Source organism: Phyllobates terribilis, unplaced genomic scaffold (assembly GCF_046119375.1).
Source record: "Phyllobates terribilis strain yellow unplaced genomic scaffold, ASM4611937v1 Scaffold_1__5_contigs__length_1240528914, whole genome shotgun sequence".
Lineage (NCBI taxonomy): Eukaryota > Metazoa > Chordata > Amphibia > Anura > Dendrobatidae > Phyllobates > Phyllobates terribilis.
This window is the reverse complement of record NW_027362761.1, coordinates 994,450,186-994,470,419: the sequence shown is the minus strand read 5'-3', so window position 1 is coordinate 994,470,419 and position 20,234 is coordinate 994,450,186. Positions and strand designations below refer to the sequence as shown.

General features: G+C 41.5%; 1 protein-coding gene across 5 annotated transcripts in view; it reads left to right on the top strand.

Annotated features, from left to right (window-relative positions):
* Window positions 1-20,234, top strand: part of WDR17 (WD repeat domain 17) — a 166,199-nt gene that overhangs the window by 26,025 nt on the left and 119,940 nt on the right. The gene's annotated exons all lie outside the window — the stretch shown is intronic.

Sequence of the window (20,234 nt, the reverse complement as noted above, 5' to 3'; positions counted from 1 at the left end):
TCAGCAAAAGTACATAGAGAATCCAGAAAATATATGCAAGAATTAATGTAAAATGAATTGCGACACTCATCAGTATGCTAAAATTCAGCAGACTTTACTCCAAAAACATAGTAGTACAGAGTGGTAGCATATGGAATACTTTAAAGTATGCAGACAGCAGCCATTTCACATGTGGCAGGTGTTTCTTCCTAATCCCAAGTACCGCCCCAAGTAATTAACTCAGTGAGTGAATAAACAAGTGTGTTACTTGGGCCAGAAAAAAAGTAAATCAAGTCCCCTCACCATTAGGGTGTGGTGCAGTCTCAGCCTCGCTCGGATTCAGCTAGAGCAACCTTGTTCATGAATCAGAAGATAAGAATGATCCAGCATATCAGGCTATAAACTTGAATAAAACGTAGCTTTTAATGAGCCATTAAAAAATGCTGCTACCACCATAATAAGTCTTGGTGCACACAAGGATCACACGTGTCTCGACCTACGCGTTTTAACATGCAGCCTTAATCATGGTCTGCACGTCTGCTGTTACTTGGGCCGGTACGTATAACCAGGAAAAGGTGCCTTTTTAGGCACGAAACTGCTGCTGCCCGTGTATTTTAAGTATTCCACAAAGGGTAGCCATACCAAACATTGATTTTGAATTAGATTTCTCTCTTGTTTGAAAAATATTTAGATTTGAGAGTCCTCAGTGGTTGATACCTTTTAATGGCTAACTGAAAAGATGGTAACAAGTTGCAAGCTTTCGAGACTACACAAGCCTCTTCATCAGGCATAGTATAACACAAAATCTGAAGAGTCACATATTTATACACAGCAAGACACAGAAATAATGCAATAGATGAGACAGGTGACGTAAAGCAGAGCTATTACTCTGGGAGAGAGACCTGAGTAGTCTTGAAAGCTTGCAACTTTTTACCATCTTTTCAGTTAGCCATTAAAAGGTATCAACCACTGAGGACTCTCAAATCTAAATATTTTTCTATTTACTGGCTAACACGGTGCAAAAATATATATTTTCCCTGTATTTCTCTTTTGTTCATTAGCTTAGTTTGTTTTTATCAATTAACAAAATACAACTTTTGAAAACATTCTTTTATAGCAACATTTTTTCCATGTCTGCTTAAAACATGCTCAGTGCCACATATTATTACAGTTGATGAGTTTATGGATGTTTAAAAAATCATTGAGTAGATATTATACACATTGTGGATGCCATGTCAGCATCTGCAAGCTACAATTAAGTCCAGAAATATTTGGACAGTAACACACATTTTGGCATTTTAGCTGTTTACCAAAACATATTCAAGACACCGTTAAATAATCAATATGGGCTTAAAGTGCAGACTCTCAGCTTTAATTTGAGGGTATTCACATCCTAATTGGAGTAAGGATTTACGAATTACAGTTCAATAAAATATGTGACTGACTTTTTATAGACTGCCCAGCGGTCGGTGGTCATAGCAAGTGAGTATTTTTGCTACACACAGGCGATCTGATCATCGCCTGTGTGTAACAGAGTGGATCAGATAATTGCAGCTTCTAGTCTCCTATGGAAACTATTGAAGCATGCAAAAAGTGTAAAAAAATATTTTTAAAAATATAAAAAAAATATAAACATTTAAATCAGCCCCCTTTCACCCTATTCAAAATAAAACAATAAAAACAAACAAACACACATACATATATTTGGTATAGCCGCGTTCAGAATCGCCCAATTTATCAATATATAAAAAGAATTAATCCGATCAGTAAACGGTGTAACGAGAAAAAAATTCAAAACTCCAGAATTATGTTTTTTTGGTTGCTGCAATATTGCAATAAAATGCAATAACGGGCGATCAAAACATCGGATCTACCCCAAAATGTTATCAATAAAAACGTCAGCTCGGCACGCAAAAAATAAGCCCTCACCCGGCCCCAGATCCCGAAAAGTGGAGACACTACGGGTCTCGGAAAATGGCCACATGTTTGGTGTCTACGAACTCGTAATGACCTTGAGAATAATAACGGAGGTCAGTTTTAGCATTCAGTGAATGTGGTTAAAAAAAAACAAAAAATGGTGGAATTGCACTTTATTTGCAATTTCACCGCACTTGGAATTTTTTTCCCGTTTTGCAGTTCATGATATGGTAAACCCAGTGATGTCATTCAAAATTACAACTTGTCCCGCAAAAAATAAGCCCTCATACCGACATATTGACCGAAAAATAAAAAAGTTATGGCTCTGGGAAGAAGGGGAGCAAAAAACAAAAACGGAAAATGGCCCAGTCATTAAGAGGTTAAATATTAGACAAAAATCACACAAGTAAACACAAAATGCAGTTTTTAAATGAAGGTCTTTATTATTAAGGGAAAAAGAAATCCAATCCAACAGGGCATAGTGTGAAAAAGTAACTGCCCCCCCCCCCCACCTTAAAACATACATTAACTGTGGTTTATCACATCTTTGGGAAGTTGAGTTAAATTTCTCTAGCCACACACCGACCTGATTACTGCCTCATCTGTCCTCAATAAAAAAATCACTTAAATAGGACCTGCTTGACAAGTGAGGTAGACCAACAGATCCTCCAAGGCTAGACCTCATGCTGCAATCCAAATAAATTCAGGAACAAATGAGAAACGACGTAATTGAGATCTATCAGCCTGGAAAAGATTATAAAGCCATTTCTAAAGTTTTGGGACTCCAGCAAAGCCCACTGAGAGCCATGAGAACATGGAACAGTGGCGAACCTTCCCAGCCTAGTCAAAGTCCTAACCTTAATTCAATTGAGATGCTGTGGCATGACCTTAAAAAGGCGGGTCATGCTCGGACAACCTCCAATGTTGCTTAATTACAACAAATACGTGATTCAGATGAAAACCCCATCGGATCCATTCATTAATGAGGCAGCAGGATTACTCTGGACTCTTTCTGGCCTCTGTTCAGCTGTGTCCATCTTTTCTAAGATGCACAAAACTTTTGTTGACCATGCGTTTGTGCATGCGTAAAAAGATGTAATAAAGGAATGGACACCGCCGGATCACAGGCCAGTTGGGAGTTAAAAATGACTCCATATTCCTCATTACAGTGAATTTTCCATCTAGAATTTTGTCTGAATCGCGTATTTCAGAGATTTTCATGGAAACCCCAATGGAAGCGCTCTGCTCAGAGCACAGGATAAATGTAAGCCGAGCCTTACTGCGATCTTTGGGAGGCAGAATAAACAAATCAACAGCAGGTGAAGAATTGGCTTTATTTATTTATTTTTTACACCGTTCACCGTGCAGTATAAGTGATAAGATGGATTTATTCTTCGGGTCACAGATATAATGCAGTGCAATGCACCAGCGACTTCAAGTTGCCATGACAAAGATCGACAGCCTGCGATGACGTTACGGGGGTGCCGATCGAGTGGGAGAGGGAGCCCCTCCCTCTCCTAGACTTCTAAAGCAGCCTGGGGTGGTGCGGGTACCACCCCTGGCTTTTACATCCGGAACTCAACTATCACTTAAGCTGAGCTCCCAGCAACGATCCTGTGGGCACAGCTCCTGTGCCCTTGCAATCGCTATTGTTTATCGGTTTGTCTATTTGCGGGAAGCACCCACAAAATATGACGTACCAGTACGTCAAATGTAGGGAAGGGATTAAAAAAGTAAAAGAGTTAAAGGGTCACTGTCATTTCCCAAAATGTAGCATAAATTAATAGTATAAACAAATATTAAAAACTTTGTAATGTTTCTTTCGAGATAAAATCACTTTATTTCCTCCCGGCTCTCCTCAACTAAGTCGATTAAATCCATCTTGGTTCCCTTTAAGTTTTTTTTCTTAATTTTTTAAATCCACCATACAGTTGCAGAGACAGGGACTCTTTTAGTACTAATGTTTTTGGTCTTTGCTAATGGGGTGTGGATTTTCTGGGGGCGTATCTTTAGGCTGACTTGATAACGAACATAAAAATTATCACTAAATTAAAAGCCCAATATCCCTGGAAGAGTATGGTGGATTTAAAAAAATGAAAAAAAGTGGATTTCACAGTGGAGCAGCAGGAATAAAATAAGAGCAAAAACTGTACACTTATGACCTGGTGACAGGTTCTCTTTAGATTTATGGAGAAAGCAAGAGCAATGTGGATCTCTTAGAGACCAGGCCAACACAGGCTGGTTGTTCTGTAATTTATAGCAAATGTTTTATCTCAATTCAGTTCTGGATTCACAGTCATACAGTTCAGTACTACTGTATAATATCCTACATGCTGAGGTGTGTTGTTTTCCATGCTACTGCTTCTGTCTATGTGCTACAGAATAAGCATTGTGTGTAATTTAATGACCAAAAATGGTGTTATGTAGAAACACAGGAATAGGTATACTTTAAATTTCTAAGGAGTCATTGAAGATTTAAAGTTTCCATATCTACAGTAGAGTAAGAGCAAGTCAAGTCAGTGGTTGTTAGATACATTGGAGACCCTTGCTGGAAGATTCAGAAGAAGTCTTGGCAGTTGCCTCTTATGAATATCATAGGATTTATGAACACCATAACAAAAAGCAATAGCCCTTACTAACAACTCAGTCTGTATCCTTAGCAAACAATATTTGTCAAACTTCAATATGAGCATAATTTATTTTTTATTTAAGTGTAACCTTATGAAAAACTTAATGGGAATCTGTCAGTAAGATCAATCCTCCTAAGCCATCTAAATGGGCATGCAGGTCATAGGAAGTTGAATAAAATCATGCTTTGATATTTGCAATCCAATGTCTTATTCCAGAGAAATCCACATTTTTCTTAATGTGCAAATGACGCATTAAGATCTATGGGCTGGGCACTGATCTGCATGAGAATCTGCCTCCAGAGCTTATTTTAAATAAAAGATGGCGTTGCCAGTGTGAGACTTGTAATGACTGACAATTTTCTCTCCTGATCTTACTGCACAGCTGTGCATGATTATAATTAACACATTACAGCAAAGCTGAACTTTGTCTCATTACGCACACATTTGTAGCAGTAGTTGTCCTCTCACAGTTCTTCAGCTTTCACCTCACACAGCCAGTGTACAGTTATATGAAAAAGTTTGGGCACCCCTATTAATCTTAAGCTTAATGTTTTATAAAAATTGGTGTTTTTGCAACAGCTATTTCAGTTTGATATATGTAATAACTGTTGGACATAGTAATGTCTCTGCCTTGAAATGAGGTTTATTGTACTAACAGAAAATGTGCAATCTGCATTCAAACAAAATTTGACAGGTGCATAAGTATGGGCACCCTTATCATTTTCTTGTTTTAAATACTCCTACCTACTTTTTACTGACTTACTAAAGCACTTTTATTTGGTTTTGTAACCTCATTGAGCTTTGAACTTCATAGCCAGGTGTATGCAATCATGAGAAAAGCTACTTAAAGTGGCCACTTGCAAGTTGTTCTCCTGTTTGAATCTCCTCTGAAGAGTGGCATCATGGGCTCCTCAAAACAACTGTCAAATGATCTGAAAACAAAGATTATTCAACATAGTTGTTCAGGGGAAGGATACAAAAAGCTGTCTCAGAGATTTAACCTGTCAGTTTCCACTGTGAGGAACATAGTAACGAAATGGAAGAACACAGGGACAGTTCTTGTTAAGGCCAGAAGTGGCAGGCCAAGAAAAACATCAGAAAGGCAGAGAAGAAGAATGGTGAGATCAGTTAAGGACAATCCTCAGACCACCTCCAGAGAGCTGCAGCATCAACTTGCTGCAGATGGTGTCACTGTGCATCGGTCAACTATACAACGCACTTTGCACAAGGAGAAGCTGTATGGGAGAGTGATGCGAATGAAGCCGTTTCTGCAAGCACGCCACAAACAGAGTCTGCTGAGGTATGCGAAAGCACATTTGGAGAAGCCAATTTCTCTTTGGAAGAAGGTCCTGTGGACTGATGAAACCATGATTGAGTTGTTTGGTCATACAAAAAGGCGTTATGCATGGCGGCAAAAAAACACAGCATTCCAAGAAAAACACTTGCTACCCACAGTAAAATTTGGTGGAGGTTCCATCATGCTTTGGGGCTGTGTGGCCAATGCTGGCACCGGTAATCTTGTTAAAGTTGAGGGACGCATGGATTCCACTCAGTATCAGCAGATTCTTGACAATAATGTTCAAGAATCAGTGACAAAGTTGAAGTTACGCAGGGGATGGATCTTTCAGCAAGACAATGATCCAAAACACCGCTCCAAATCTACTCAGGCATTCATGCAGAGGAACAATTACAATGTTCTGGAATGGCCATCCCAGTCCCCAGACCTGAATATCATTGAACATCTGTGGGATCATTTGAAGAGGGCTGTCCATGCTCGGCGACCATCAAACTTAACTGAACTGGAATTGTTTTGTAAAGAGGAATGGTCAAAAATACCTTCATCCAGGATCCAGGAAATCATTAAAAGCTACAGGAAGCGACTAGAGGCTGTTATTTTTGCAAAAGGAGGATCTACTAAATATTAATGTCACTTTTCTGGTGAGGTGCCCATACTTATGCACCTGTCAAATTTTGTTTGAATGCAGATTGCACATTTTTTGTTAGTACAATAAACCTCATTTCAAGGCAGAAACATTACTGTGTCCAACAGTTATTACATATATCAAACTGAAATAGCTGTTGCAAAAACAGCAATTTTTATAAAACATTAAGCTTAAGATTAATAGGGGTGCCCAAATTTTTCATATAACTGTATATGTGTGTATGGGGAGGGGCACATCAGAGCTAACAGCACTGTGAGGAGAGCTGCTGGAAGTATTTGTAATGAGACTAGGTTCAACTCTCCTGTACTGTGTTAGTTTTAATCAGGCACAGCTCTGCAGTAAAGCCGACATCTATTGCAAGTGTTTATTTGATTCTTGATTTCCGGTACAGTGGCTTCGGGAGCTGAGATTGCTGAAGGCAGGTGGCGCTGTTTGTATCCATATGTGTCCTTTATGGACCTAAGCTGGCCATGTACATAAGATAATGGGCAAACTGGGAATGATTAATTATACAAAATTGACCATCAACATATCTTTGGAGATCACGAAGGCATGAAAAAAAAAGTAAAAAGCAAAGTGAGCTATTTAAGTGTCTATTGATGTGGCATGGAATTATAGAGGACCATGGACAAAAAAAATTCAACCAGAAAGATAACACTTTGACAGACCAACGTATGCCGTCATCCTTCTCCAATGATTGTGTAGAATTGCGGTGGTTCATCTAAGACTTATTAAGACTTATGAAAGAGATAGATTTGTAGAACGGAGATGCTGCAAACAGTGTGTATTGGCTGTGCGGATTATATGCGTTTTTTATTTGTGTATTTTCCACATCTATTGCAAGTCTATGGGGAAAATCTGCACAAAAACCTCTGCTTGTTTCTGCAAGAGAAATTGACATGCTGCGGATTTGAAACGCGCACCGTAGGCCAGTTTATGTTGAGTTAAAAAAAACCACAGTGGACATGAGATTTCTATAAATCCCATCTGCTTTGCTGAAACTGTATGGCTGTGTTCACATGTTGCGTTTTTGATGCGTTTTTTTCCGCAGGCAAAACCTGCTCTCTTGGCAGTAAAGAAACAACAACAAAAAAGCAGGTTTTGCTGAGTTTTTTCCCCTTTTTTGCTGTGTTTTTTACTGCATTTTTATCAGTATACATTTGTCTCTTGTGCATGCTGAAAACGTTTAGTGCATAAAAAAATAACCTGATTCAACTTCTTCAGGTTTTGGCACCAAAAATGCAGCATTTTTTGCACTACCCATTGGGTGAAAAACGCTGCAAAAATGCTGAAAGAAGTGACATGCTGCATTTTGCAAAACGCAGTTCTTTGACAATACAATCAGGAATAAATGCCAAGCTGTGTGCATGAGATTACTGAAATCTCAGACTTGCTAGTACTGTAAAACGCAGCTGAAAATTTGAATAAAAAAACAGCAAAAAAACGCTGCAAAAACGCAACGTGTGAACATAGCTGAAGATGCTGCATTTTTGAAGCAGTGAAAATATGTAGCGTCAAAAACTCATCGTGGGCACACAGCCTAAAACTGTTGTGGATTTTTTTTTCTTGTTCCTGGATTATGCATGTGTTCATGATCAGTAAATAACATGATTTTTAATATGGAAAACACCCTAAAAATGCAGGTATGTAAACACATTGATAAACTAAAGACCATAAAATTAGCAGATTGAATTGCACTATATAAAAAATCCCAAATCTCTGGAACCAATTTTTTTCAAAATACTCAGAAGGGAAGAGAGAATAAAATATGAACAATAACTGGCCACTTTTGAGCTGTTGACTGGTTAATTTTAAAGCAAATCTGTCACATTAAAAATGCAGTCCACCCTGCAGGCCATATTCATCTTTCCATTCACATGTTTTTATTCTTTTTTACATATGTGTATTTGCTTTTGTTCTGGTTGCCATTAAGGGTAGAGTTTTGCCTGACTCATCATTTCTGACTTTTTAAAGGGAATCTGTCAGCAGTTTTTTGCTTTATAATCTCAGGAGAGCAGGAGATAGAGGCTGAAACACAGATTTCGGTGATGCCTCTCTTATCAAGTTCTGAGATTTAGTTTACTTACAATGATTGTTTTAGCACCAGGAGCTTATCATTGCTGGGACACAGCTGCGCCTGCCTCCTGGTGCAAGGGTGTGACAGGGGTTGTCATATGCCTCTCCCTCTCTAAACAGTGTTTGTACCAAGTGTATGGTTTTATTATATTTTGGTGACTATATTAACCCCTTAAGCCCCGAGGGTGGTTTGCACGTTAATGACCAGGCCAATTTTTACAACTCTGACCACTGTCACTTTATGAGGTAATTACTCTGGAACGCTTCAACGGATCCCCCTGATTCTGAGACTGTTTTTTCGTGACATATTGTACTTCATGATTGTGGTAAAATTTCTTCGATATCACTTGCGTTTATTTGTGAAAAAAATGGAAATTTGGCGAAAATTTAGAAAATTTTGCAATTTTCAAAATTTTAATTTTTATGTCTTTAAATCCGAGAGATATGTCACACAAAAGCGTTAATAAATAACATTTCCGACAAGTCTACTTTACATCAGCACAATTTTGGAACCAAAATTTTTTTTTGTTAGGGAGCTATAAGGGTTAAAAGTTGACCAGCGATTTCTCATTTTTCCAACAAAATTTACAAAACCATTTTTTTAGGGACCACATCACATTTGAAGTCACTTTGAGAGGTCTTTATGACAGAAAATACCCAAAAGTGACACCATTCTAAAAACTGCACCCCTCAAGGTGCTCAAAACCACATTCAAGGACTTTATTAACCCTTTGGGTGCTTCACAGGAATTTTTTGAATGTGGAAGAAAAAAATGAACATTTAACTTTTTTCACAAAAATGTTACTTTAGACCCAATTTTTTTTATTTTCACAGGGGTAACAAGAAAAAATAGACCCCAAAATTTGTTGTGCAATTTCCCTTGGGCACGCAGATACCCAATATGTGGGGAAAAAACACTGTTTGGGCGCACGGCAGGGCTCGGAAGGGAAGGAGCGCCATTTGACTTTTTGATTGTAAAATTTGCTTGAATAATTAGCGGACGCCATGTTGTGTTTGGAGAGCCCCTGTGTGCCCAAACATTGGAGCTCCCCCACAAGTGACCCCATTTTGGAAACTAGACCCCCCAAGGCACCTATATAGATGCATAGTGAGCACTTGGAACCCCCAGGTGCTTCACAAATTGATTCGTAAAAATGAAAAAGTGTTTTTTTTTTCACTTTTTCATTTTTACGAATCAATTTGTGAAGCACCTAGGGGTTCCAAGTGCTCACTATGCATCTAGATAGGTGCCTTGGAGGTTCTAGTTTCCAAAATGGGGTCACTTGTGGGGGAGCTCCAATGTTTGGGCACACAGGGACTCTCCAAATGCAACATGGTATCCGCTAACAAATTGAATATAAAATCGGCTCAAATTGTTAGCGGACTCCATGTTGCGTTTGGAGAGCCCCTGACGTGCCTAAACAGTGGAGCTCCCCCACAAGTGACCCCATTTTGGAAACTAGACCCCCCAAGGCACCTATTTAGATGCATATGGAGCACTTGGAACCCCAGGTGCTTCACAAATTGATTCGTAAAAATGAAAAAGTGAAAAAAAAACCACTTTTTCATTTTTATGAATCAATTTGTGAAGCACCTGGGGGTTCCAAGTGCTCACTATGCATCTAGATAGGTGCCTTGGGGGGTCTAGTTTCCAAAATGGGGTCACTTGTGGGGGAGCTCCAATGTTTGGGCACGCAGGGGCTCTCCAAACGCAACATGGCGTCCACTAACAATTTGAGTCGATTTTCCATTCAATTTGTTAGCGGACACCATGTTGCGTTTGGAGAGCCCGTGATGTGCCTAAACAGTGGAGCTCCCCCACAAGTGACCCCATTTTGGAAACTATACCCCTCAAGGATTTTATTAAGGTGTATAGTGAACATTTTGAACCCAGAGGTACGACACAGAATTTGTTTACATTAGGTCATCATATTGAATAAGTTGTCATTAGTCTTGAGCGCAAGTGCTCACTACTTGAGTTTGCATCGGGTACTCAGGTATGCACCATGTACAGCGTGTGCTCGAGTGACATGCTCGAGTCCCTGCTCCGCATGTTTCACGGTTATTAGACACCCAAAAAAAAACATGCGGGGATCGCTCGTGCATGGCAGGCAATCCCTGTAAAGTTTTTTTGGCCGCGAAGCCTATGGGGAGAGACTCGAGCATGTCACTCAAATACCCACGATACTCAATGCATACCAGAGCACCCGATGCAAACTCAAGTAGCGAGCACTTGCGCTCAACACTAGTCGCCATATCGTCATCTTTTTTTCTTTTGAAAAAAATCCCAACCCCAGCCCTAACCCTAGCACAACCCTATCCCTAGCACAACCCTATCCCTAGCACAACCCTAACCCTAGCACAACCCTAACCCTAGCACAACCCTAACCCCAAACCCAGCCCTAACCCTAGCCCAATCCTCACCCAAGAGTTTATTTTTGACGCCGTTCCTCGTGCGGTATAAGTGATTAGACGACTTTATTCTTCGGGTCGATGTGATTACAGCAGTACCAGAATCATATGGGGTTTTTATGACTGACAGCTGTCACACACTAAAAGACGCATTTTTTGTAAATCTAGTTTTTGCATCGCCATATTTTGAGAGCTATAATTTTTCCAGATTTTGGCAGACAGTCATGTGACGGCTTGTTTTTTGCGGGATGAGTTGACGTTGTTATTGGTGCCATTTTCAGGCACGTGACATTTTTTGATCGCTTTCTATTCCGATTTTTGGGAGGCAGAATAAACAAAAACCAACAATTCAGGAATTGTGTGTTTTTTTTTTTTTATTCTGTTCCACGTGTGGTAAAATTGATAAGGCAGCTTTATTCTTCGGGTCAGTACATTTACAGCGGTACCACATTTATATCGGTTTTCTATGTTTTGCACTTTTCTATGTTTTGCACTTTTACATAATAAAAGCAATTTTATAGAAAAAATTATTTTTTAGCTTAGCTTTATTCTGAGAGCTATAACTTTTTTATTTTTCGGCTGATGGAGCTGTATGTTGGCTTGTTTTTTGCGGGACGAGATGACGTTTTCAGCGGTACCATTTTTATTTATATTTGTCTTTTTGATCGCGTGTTATTCCATTTTTTGTTTGGCGGTATGGTGATAAAGCATTGTTTTTTGCTTCGTTTTTTTTGTTTTTACCGTGTTCACTGAAGGGGTTAACTAGTGGGACAGTTTTATAGGTCAGGTTGTTCCGGACGCAGCGATACCAAATATGTGTACTTTTATTGTTTTTTTTTGTTTTTTTTTTATAATAATATTTATTGATGGGTACATTATATTTTTATTTTTGGTGGATTATTTTTTTTTATTTATTTTTTTTCACTTTCTGGGTGTTTTTACACTTTCATTTTTTTTTCTCTGATCGCCTGCATGGCACAGGAATGCAGCACCATCCCTGTGTCATGCAGGCTGTCAGCGCTGGACCGGGAGAAGATTGTTTGGAGATGCGCATATCCAAACAATCTTCCTGCTGCCTGGTGACCCGGATGTTGTCATGACGACATCGGGTCGTCATGGCAACACCCGGGAAGCCTTTGCAGACAGTGCTGGAAGCCGGAAGAGGAGGTGAGTATCTGCGATCACCTCCCCTTGCCCCCGCAATGCTGCGATCGACTTCGATCGACTTCGATCGCAGCATCGCGGGAGTTAATGTGCTGGGAGCGGTGCAGGGCCGCTCCCTGCACATTGTCACAGCTGACACCCGATACTATCTGCTGACACCCGGCGGCGATCGCGCCCGCACAGCCTGTGTGCGCGCGCGATTGCCATGACGTACTAATACGGGTCTGGCTCTTAAGTCCCAGGGCACAGACGCGTATGAGTACGTCAGATGTTAAGGGGTTAATATATAAATCTGCATTGTTTTATAGGCATTAATGTACACAGTTAATGTAATGTTTAGGGTTTAGTTAGTGATAGATAGGCTGTGGGGGCCTATTGGTATATAGAGGATTGGTGGGTGAATACGGCAGTTCATTGAAGAAGGGAGAAGTGCGACCAGCGGAGACGTTTTCTGATTGGTCGAGTTAAAAGGGGGAGGAGTTTGGGCCAGAGAGGAGCAACGGTTATTCCTGTCAGGAATCAGTTCAGTCAGAGCTGTAGTTGCTGTTGGTAACGTTTAAGTCTGTGCTGGAGGAAGACTGAGGAGAAGTTCAGGGCCCTGGGAAGCTGAAGGTCAGTAAAGATACAGACGGATGATGGAAAGAGAGTTAGGCAGCTTGGGGAACGATAAATCGGATAACTCTGAGGAAAATTCCCTAAACGTCCGAGGCCTGTAGAAGAGCTGATGAAGCCAGCCTTCACTACTCTCAAAGAGGGGGGAATGGATGGGGACATACCTGAGGAGAGTAGGACCATGTTCTGGAAAGCTGTAGTACCGGGAAAACTAACCCTGAGGATAGGACAGGAAGGGACAGTAGAGGAAGCTGAAATGTCCCCAAAGATCAGACCATAACTGAACTGAAGTTAAGTAAAGTTGTTTTTTATATAAAAGAGACTGTGTGACAGTGATTCCTTGCCTTCAACTACTGGACTCCTAAAGAAAGACGGAGGGACAACAAGGAATTGTGAGTGTTGTGCACTACATGAGAATCACAATACAACACGGACATTATCTTTTATTTGTGGGCAGTCAGGAAGAGGATATGCCATAACAGCAGTCCCTCGCCACTACTACCACCCTGCACCTCTCACACTGGTCCGACTCCTCCCTTCTGTGATAAGCAGCTCACTGTCTATGGACATTGTATATACCGAGCCTGGTGGGGTTGGGGGAAGCTTACTCAGCCCTGCTTCATGCTAAACCTAAAAAACTCTGTCAGAACGGCTGCACTCAGTAAACTGAGTGATACATTGTTGGATTCAGCTTCTCTTTTCCTACATCAGGCTGCTTTTAAATGAGATAGCAAAAACCTGAATGCCTTTAAAAAGTTGCAAAATTTGTTGCAAATGTACTCCAGATATTTTGGCCCACTTTTTGCACCATTTAGTTAATTGTGCGACTTTTTGTGCTAAAAAGTCATAAAAAAAGATGAAAAATAAAAAATAAAAACCAGTTTGGACTTTGTACAAAATTCATCAACCTCGTACTCCATTTTGAAAAATTTGGAGCAAAAACTGCTAACAAATACCACAAGACGAAAAAGAACCGACTTAGAAAATGCAAATGATGAATCAGGAAATCAGTATACTCTAGGTTTTATTCATTTAATTTTCTGCTCATTTTGATCTTTTCAGTCAAGTGGGCAGTCCAAAAAGAACTTGGATGTCCGAGATCCAAATGATTGTGCACGAAAATAATCCTTTTATTCCTCCATAACTTTTTTTCATCTGTAATTAGCTCTTTTTCAAATGAGCCATCCTAATCCGGACTGGACCAAGGAAATGCAGTGGATGTTGTGTATATGGACTTTTCAAAAGCTTTTGATACGGTTCCACACAAAAGGTTGATACATAAAATGAGAACAATGGGGATAAGGGAAAATATATGTATGTGGGTTAAGAACTGGCTCAGTGATAGGAAACAAAGGGTGGTTATTAATGGAAAACACTCAGACTGGGTCTCAGTTAACAGTGGGGTACCACAGGGGTCAATATTGGGCCCTCTTCTTTTTAACATATTAATGACCTTGTAGGGGGCATACAGAGTAATATTTCAATATTTACAGATGACACTAAACTATGCAGGACAATCAATACAGAGGAGGACAATTTTATATTACAGGACGATCTATGGAAACTAGAAGCTTGGGCTGATAAATGGCAAATGAGCTTTAATGGGGATAAATGTAAGGTAATGCACTTGGGCAGAGGAAATAAAATGTATAATTATATGCTTAATTGTAAAACACTGGGCAAAACTGTCACTGAAAAAGACCTGGGTGTATTGGTGGACGACAAGCTCACGTTTGGTGGCCAGTGTCAGGCAGCTGCTGCAAAGGCAAATGAAATAATGGGATGCATTAAAAGAGGCATAGATGCTCATGAGGAGAACATAATTTTACCTCTATACAAATCACTAGTGCGACCACACTTATAATACTGTGTACAGTTCTTGTCTCTGGTGTATAAGAAAGACATAACTGAACTAGAGCGGGTGCAGAGAAGAGCGACCAAGGTTATTAGAGGACTGGGGGGTCTGCAATACTAAGACAGGTTATTACACCTGGGGTTATTTACTTTGGAAAAATGAAGGCTTAGGGGTGATCTTATTACTATGTACAAGTATATAAGGGGACAGTACAAAGACCTTTCTACTGATCTTTTTACTCTGAGGAATGAGACAGGGACAAGGGGGCATCTTCTACGTCTGGAGGAAAGAAGGTTTAATCATAATCACAGACGCGGATTCTTTACTGTAAGAGCAGTGAGACTATGGAACTCTCTGCCGCATGATGTTGTAATGAGTGATTCACTACTAAAATTTAAGAAGGGCATGGATGCCTTTCTTGAAAAGTATATTACAGGTTATATACAGTACAGACCAAAAGTTTGGACACACCTTCTCATTTAAAGATTTTTCTGTATTTTCATCACTATAAAAATTGTACATTCACACTGAAGGCATCAAAACTATGAATTAGCGCATGTGGAATTATATACGTAACAAAAAAATGTGAAATGTGAAACCTATATTCTAGGTTTTTCAAAGTAGCCACCTTTTGCTTTGGTGACTGCTTTGCACACTCTCGGCATTCTCTTGATGAGCTTCAAGAGGTAGTCACCGGAAATGGTCTTCCAACAATCTTGAAGGAGTTCCCAGAGATGCTTAGCTCTTGTTGGCCCTTTTGCCTTCACTCTGCAGTCCAGCTCACCCCAAACCATCTCGATTGGGTTCAGGTCTGGTGACTGTAGAGGCCAGGTCATCTGGCGTAGCACCCCATCACTCTCCTTCTTGGTCAAATAGCCCTTATACAGCCTGGAGGTATGTTTGGGGTCATTGTCCTGTTGAAATATAAATGATGGTCCAACTAAACGCAAACCGGATGGAATAGCATGCCGCTGCAAGATGCTGTGGTAGCCATGCTGGTTCAGTATGCCTTCAATTTTTAATAAATCCCCAACAGTGTCACCAGCAAAGCACCCCCACACCATCACACCTCCTCCTCCATGCTTCACGGTGGGAACCAGGCATGTAGAGTCCATCCGTTCACCTTTTCTGCGTCGCACAAAGACACGGTGGTTGGAACCAAAGATCTCACATTTGGACTCATCAGACCAAAGCACAAATTTCCACTGGTCTGATGTCCATTCCTTGTGTTCTTTAGCCCAAACAAGTCTCTTCTGCTTCTTGCCTGTCCTTAGCAGTGGTTTTCTAGCAGCTATTTTACCATGAAGGCCTGCTGCACAAAGTCTCCTCTTAACAGTTGTTGTAGAGATGTGTCTGCTGCTAGAACTGTGTGTGGCATTGACCTGGTCTCTAATCTGAGCTGCTGTTAACCTGCGATTTCTGAGGCTGGTGACTCGGATAAACTTATCCTCAGAAGCAGAGGTGACTCTTGGTCTTCCTTTCCTGGGGCGGTCCTCATGTGAGCCAGTTTCTATGTAGCGCTTGATGGAATCACTATGTGATTCCAAACCAACTGATTCAATGTGCTCAGCTTCTTTTGTGCAATATTTCACATAGTATTCACAAGAGTAAAGGTCCGTATCGATTTTGTGGCGTTAAACGACCACCGATCAGTAAGTATTTGCAGATCAGCGATCCTTTAATAACCTGTTTACACCAGCTTTAGATGCGCACATAATCATCAGTAATAGATTGTTCAGTGCACATAGGCTGCCATTGTTCTCGGCAGCACAGTTTCCTGTTTACACAGGACAATGCTCTGTTGAGAACAATGATATTTTGTGCAAACCAAATCTCATTTCACCTGATGACAAGTGTTTTGCTCGTTTGTCGAGAGATAAGCAGTGTTTACACTGAAAGATTATCATGAATGATCGTTTCTAGGAATTCTCAATCACGAGAATCATGCAGTTAGTGGTTGTCTTCCTTTCAGAACAATTTTTTTTCTTACTTAAAAGTGTGCAATTGGGGGGTTAAATATCATTATTGCAATTGGGTTTCAATAAAATTTTTAATTGTTTGACTTTTATATCCTCTGTGTTGCACTGTCTATTGCTGGCTGCAGAATGCTCTGAGAATCCATCAGCTGTCTACACTGTGTGCCAGGGATATTGTAGCTCTTACATGTATCTTTTTTTTTTTTTTTTTTTTTTTTTTTTTTTTTTTTTTTTTTTTTAGCTCCCCACAGCTGATACATGACTTAAGACCACATCAAAGTTGAATGTACATGGTAAAAAAGGAGTCTGGAAAAGTAAAACAGTTCGAAATTTTTAATGAAACCCACTTGCAGTAATTACAGTAGTGTTCAAAATAATAGTAGTCCAATATGACTAACCAGATTAATCATTGTTTTTGGTATAAATTATATTACCACATGTCAAACAATTTACCAGTTGGTGCAGTAGATTGTAAGAAAACCAACAGACTCAGCATTCATGATCTGCATGTTTTTGAGTCTGTATTTGAATAATTAATTGAAAGGGGGTGTGTTCAAAATAATAGCAGTGTGGAGATCAATTAGTGAGGTCAATCATTCTGTGAAGAAACAGGTGTGAATCAGGTGGCCCTTATTAAAGGGTGAAGCCAGCACATGTTGTACAGGTATTTCTCCTTGAAAGCCTGAGAAATATGGGGCGTTCGAGACATTGTTCAGAAGAACAGCGTACTTTGATTAAAAAGTTGATTGGAGAGGGTAAAACTTATAAAGAAGTGCAGACAATGATAGGCTGTTCAGCTAAAATCATCTCCAATGCTTTAAAATGGAAAGCAAAACCAGAGAGATGTGTAAGAAACGGAAGATTACCATTCGAAATGATCGAAGAATTGCCAGAATGGCAAAGGCTCAGCCAATGATCAGCTCCAGGATGATCAAAGACAGTGTCAAGTTATCTTTGAGTACTGTGACAGTTAGAAGACGCCTGTGTGAAGCTAATCTCTTAGCAAGAAGTCCCCGCAAAGTCCCACTGTTAAAAAAAAGACATGTACTGATGCGGATACAATTTGCAAAAGGACATATCAACTGGCTTAAAGAGAAATGGAGAAACATTTTGTGGAATGATGAAAATAAAATTGTTCTTTTTGGGTCCAAGGGCCACAAACAGTTCATTAGACGACCCCCAAACTCTGCATTCAAGCTACACTCTGAAGACAGTGAAGCATGGTGGTGCAAGCATCATGATATGGGCATGTTTCTCTTACTATGGTGCCGGACCTACAGTATTTACTGCATACCAGGGATCATAGATCAGTTTGCATATACTAAAATACTTGAAGAGTGTAGCATCGGCGTCTCTGGCCCCTGTCAGGCAGAGACGCCGTCCCCCTTACTGCCGCGGTCCTGCTCCGGCGTCTTCCGGCTTCCCTGCTGCGGCTGCTGATACACGCAGCTTCCCTGGCTCTGTGATTAAGGCGCGCGCACTCCCTCCCTCTTAAAGGGGCAGCGCGCGCCATCCTAAAAGTCTGCGGCCAATGGCTGGAGGACTTTCTCTATAGAAGGCACCTCCTCCAATATGGAGGTGCCCGTGCAAGGTTGTTGCTCTGTGATACTTACTTTGCTTCAGCCCTCAGGTCCTCTGCAAGTCAGTCCTCCTGTCCGCCAGTCTGATCTTCAGTCCAGTCCGCCAGCCTGACTACTTTCCAGCCCGACAGTCTATCCTTCAGTCCAGTCCGCCAGTCTGTCTATGGGCTCTGCCCGCCTGCTTACCTGGAAGCACCTGCTTGTTACTTGCCGTGCCCGCCAGCCTGCTTAGCTGGAAGCACCTGCCTGTTACCTGCCGTGCCTGCAAGCCTGCTTACCTGGAAGCACCTGCCTGTTACCTGCCTTGCCCGCTTGCCTGCTTACCTGGAAGCACCTGCCTGTTACCTGTTGTGCCCGCCAGCTTGCCTACCCGGAGCACCCGTCAGCCTGCCTGCTCTGCCCATGAGCTGTACCGGTCTGTTCCAGCCTTCTGACCCATGGGAGTCACCTGCTCTCATACAAGGTTGGTTCCAGAGTGGCACCTGGTCCCTCTGCTCGGTCCCTCCCTGGTTCACGGAGTCGACTGAGCCACCGTGCGACCTTAGTCAGGCCGAGTAGATACTTAGAAAAGAGAGTCCCTGCTGAGCAGAGAAAAGGATGGTCACACATGTTCATATGTAATAGAAAACAATTCTTAATTGAAAAATATCACATCATATAAATACACATACGAAACACTTCATGAAAACAGAGTGTTAAGACCAAAGAAAAGTGTGAATTTAAAGACCATGATCACAAAGACTATTAAATGTTGTGATGCAACAGCCACAAATGGTAAGCCTGTATAACGTGGATAACTATGGGGAAGGACAGAAATTTCTGTCTTCAATCACCAATATTTGTATCTACTAGTACCAATAGTTTAACCACATGATTGAATAAAACAAGATGTCAAAATATTACATCCCCATAATAAATAGAAGTCCACCTATGGCATCCAGGATACCCAAATACTGTATATTAACGCTCCCAGAACACATATATGGGTAATATAGATAGTGTATATCAAATTGTTTGGGAAAGATATACCTAGACAGTCGCTGGGCCACCAAACTGACCACTGTTAGCGTCACCCCGACCACGTTTCGGTAAAAGACCTTCTTCAAGGGGTGATCATACACACTGGCCACCCACAATTTATACCCCTATATTCAAACATCAAGTGCACACGTGCCATGCTGACATGCGGAAGTGCATAGTGGAGCATGCTGCCATTCTCCTGACTTCCTGTGAACGCCTCCCAGCAACCATGGAGACGCGTCACCTGACCACATCACATGATCCGGAGGTCCCGCCTCCGTCGTCAAGGACACTGCTAATGCTGTCCATCCAACCGTGGCATGACGCGGACTCCCCGCCACAACCGAAGCACACAGTGGCGTCGGCATCCACAGGATGCCAAGGGCCAATGAGCGCGTCAGGGAGGCGGAGAGACCGCGTACCGGCTGGACCGCAGCGGTACGTGTCCTATGATAGACATACAGCGCTGTGCAAAACCTGCAAGGTCCACAGGTATACATGTGCAGAGAAACTGGCAATACCATATATACATGGCCATATATGTGGAGTACGCAAAATGTCATAGACCGATGGTATGCCATCCCTCATTACCCCAATTGTAACACAGATACATGGAAAAGGGGGGGGGGAGGAGGAGGAAGGAGAAACAGGAAGAAAAAGAGAGAAGAAGAAGGAGCGGGCTCCACAACCATGTCATCCTTAAAATGTATCTATATATATAATTGTCTTATCCCGTCTGTCTGTCTGTCTTTCTGTCTTTCTTTCTGTCTGTCCAGGAAATCCTGCGTTGCTCATTGGTCCGGCCGCTGTCTGTCCAGGAAATCCCGCGTCGCTCATTGGTCCGGCCGCGGCCAATCAGCAACGCGGGATTTCAGAAAAAAGATGGCGGCCGTTAGCGGCTCATCTGCCGGACGGAGGTCAGCGGCGATGCAGCCGGGAGATGAGTGGCGCTAGCAGCAGAACTACCCCGACCGGCGTCGCCGCTGACCTTCATGCGGCTAACGTCGGGAGATCAGCGGCTAGGACCGCTGATCTCCCGACGGCAAGTGTGAACGGAGGACCGGGGAGCA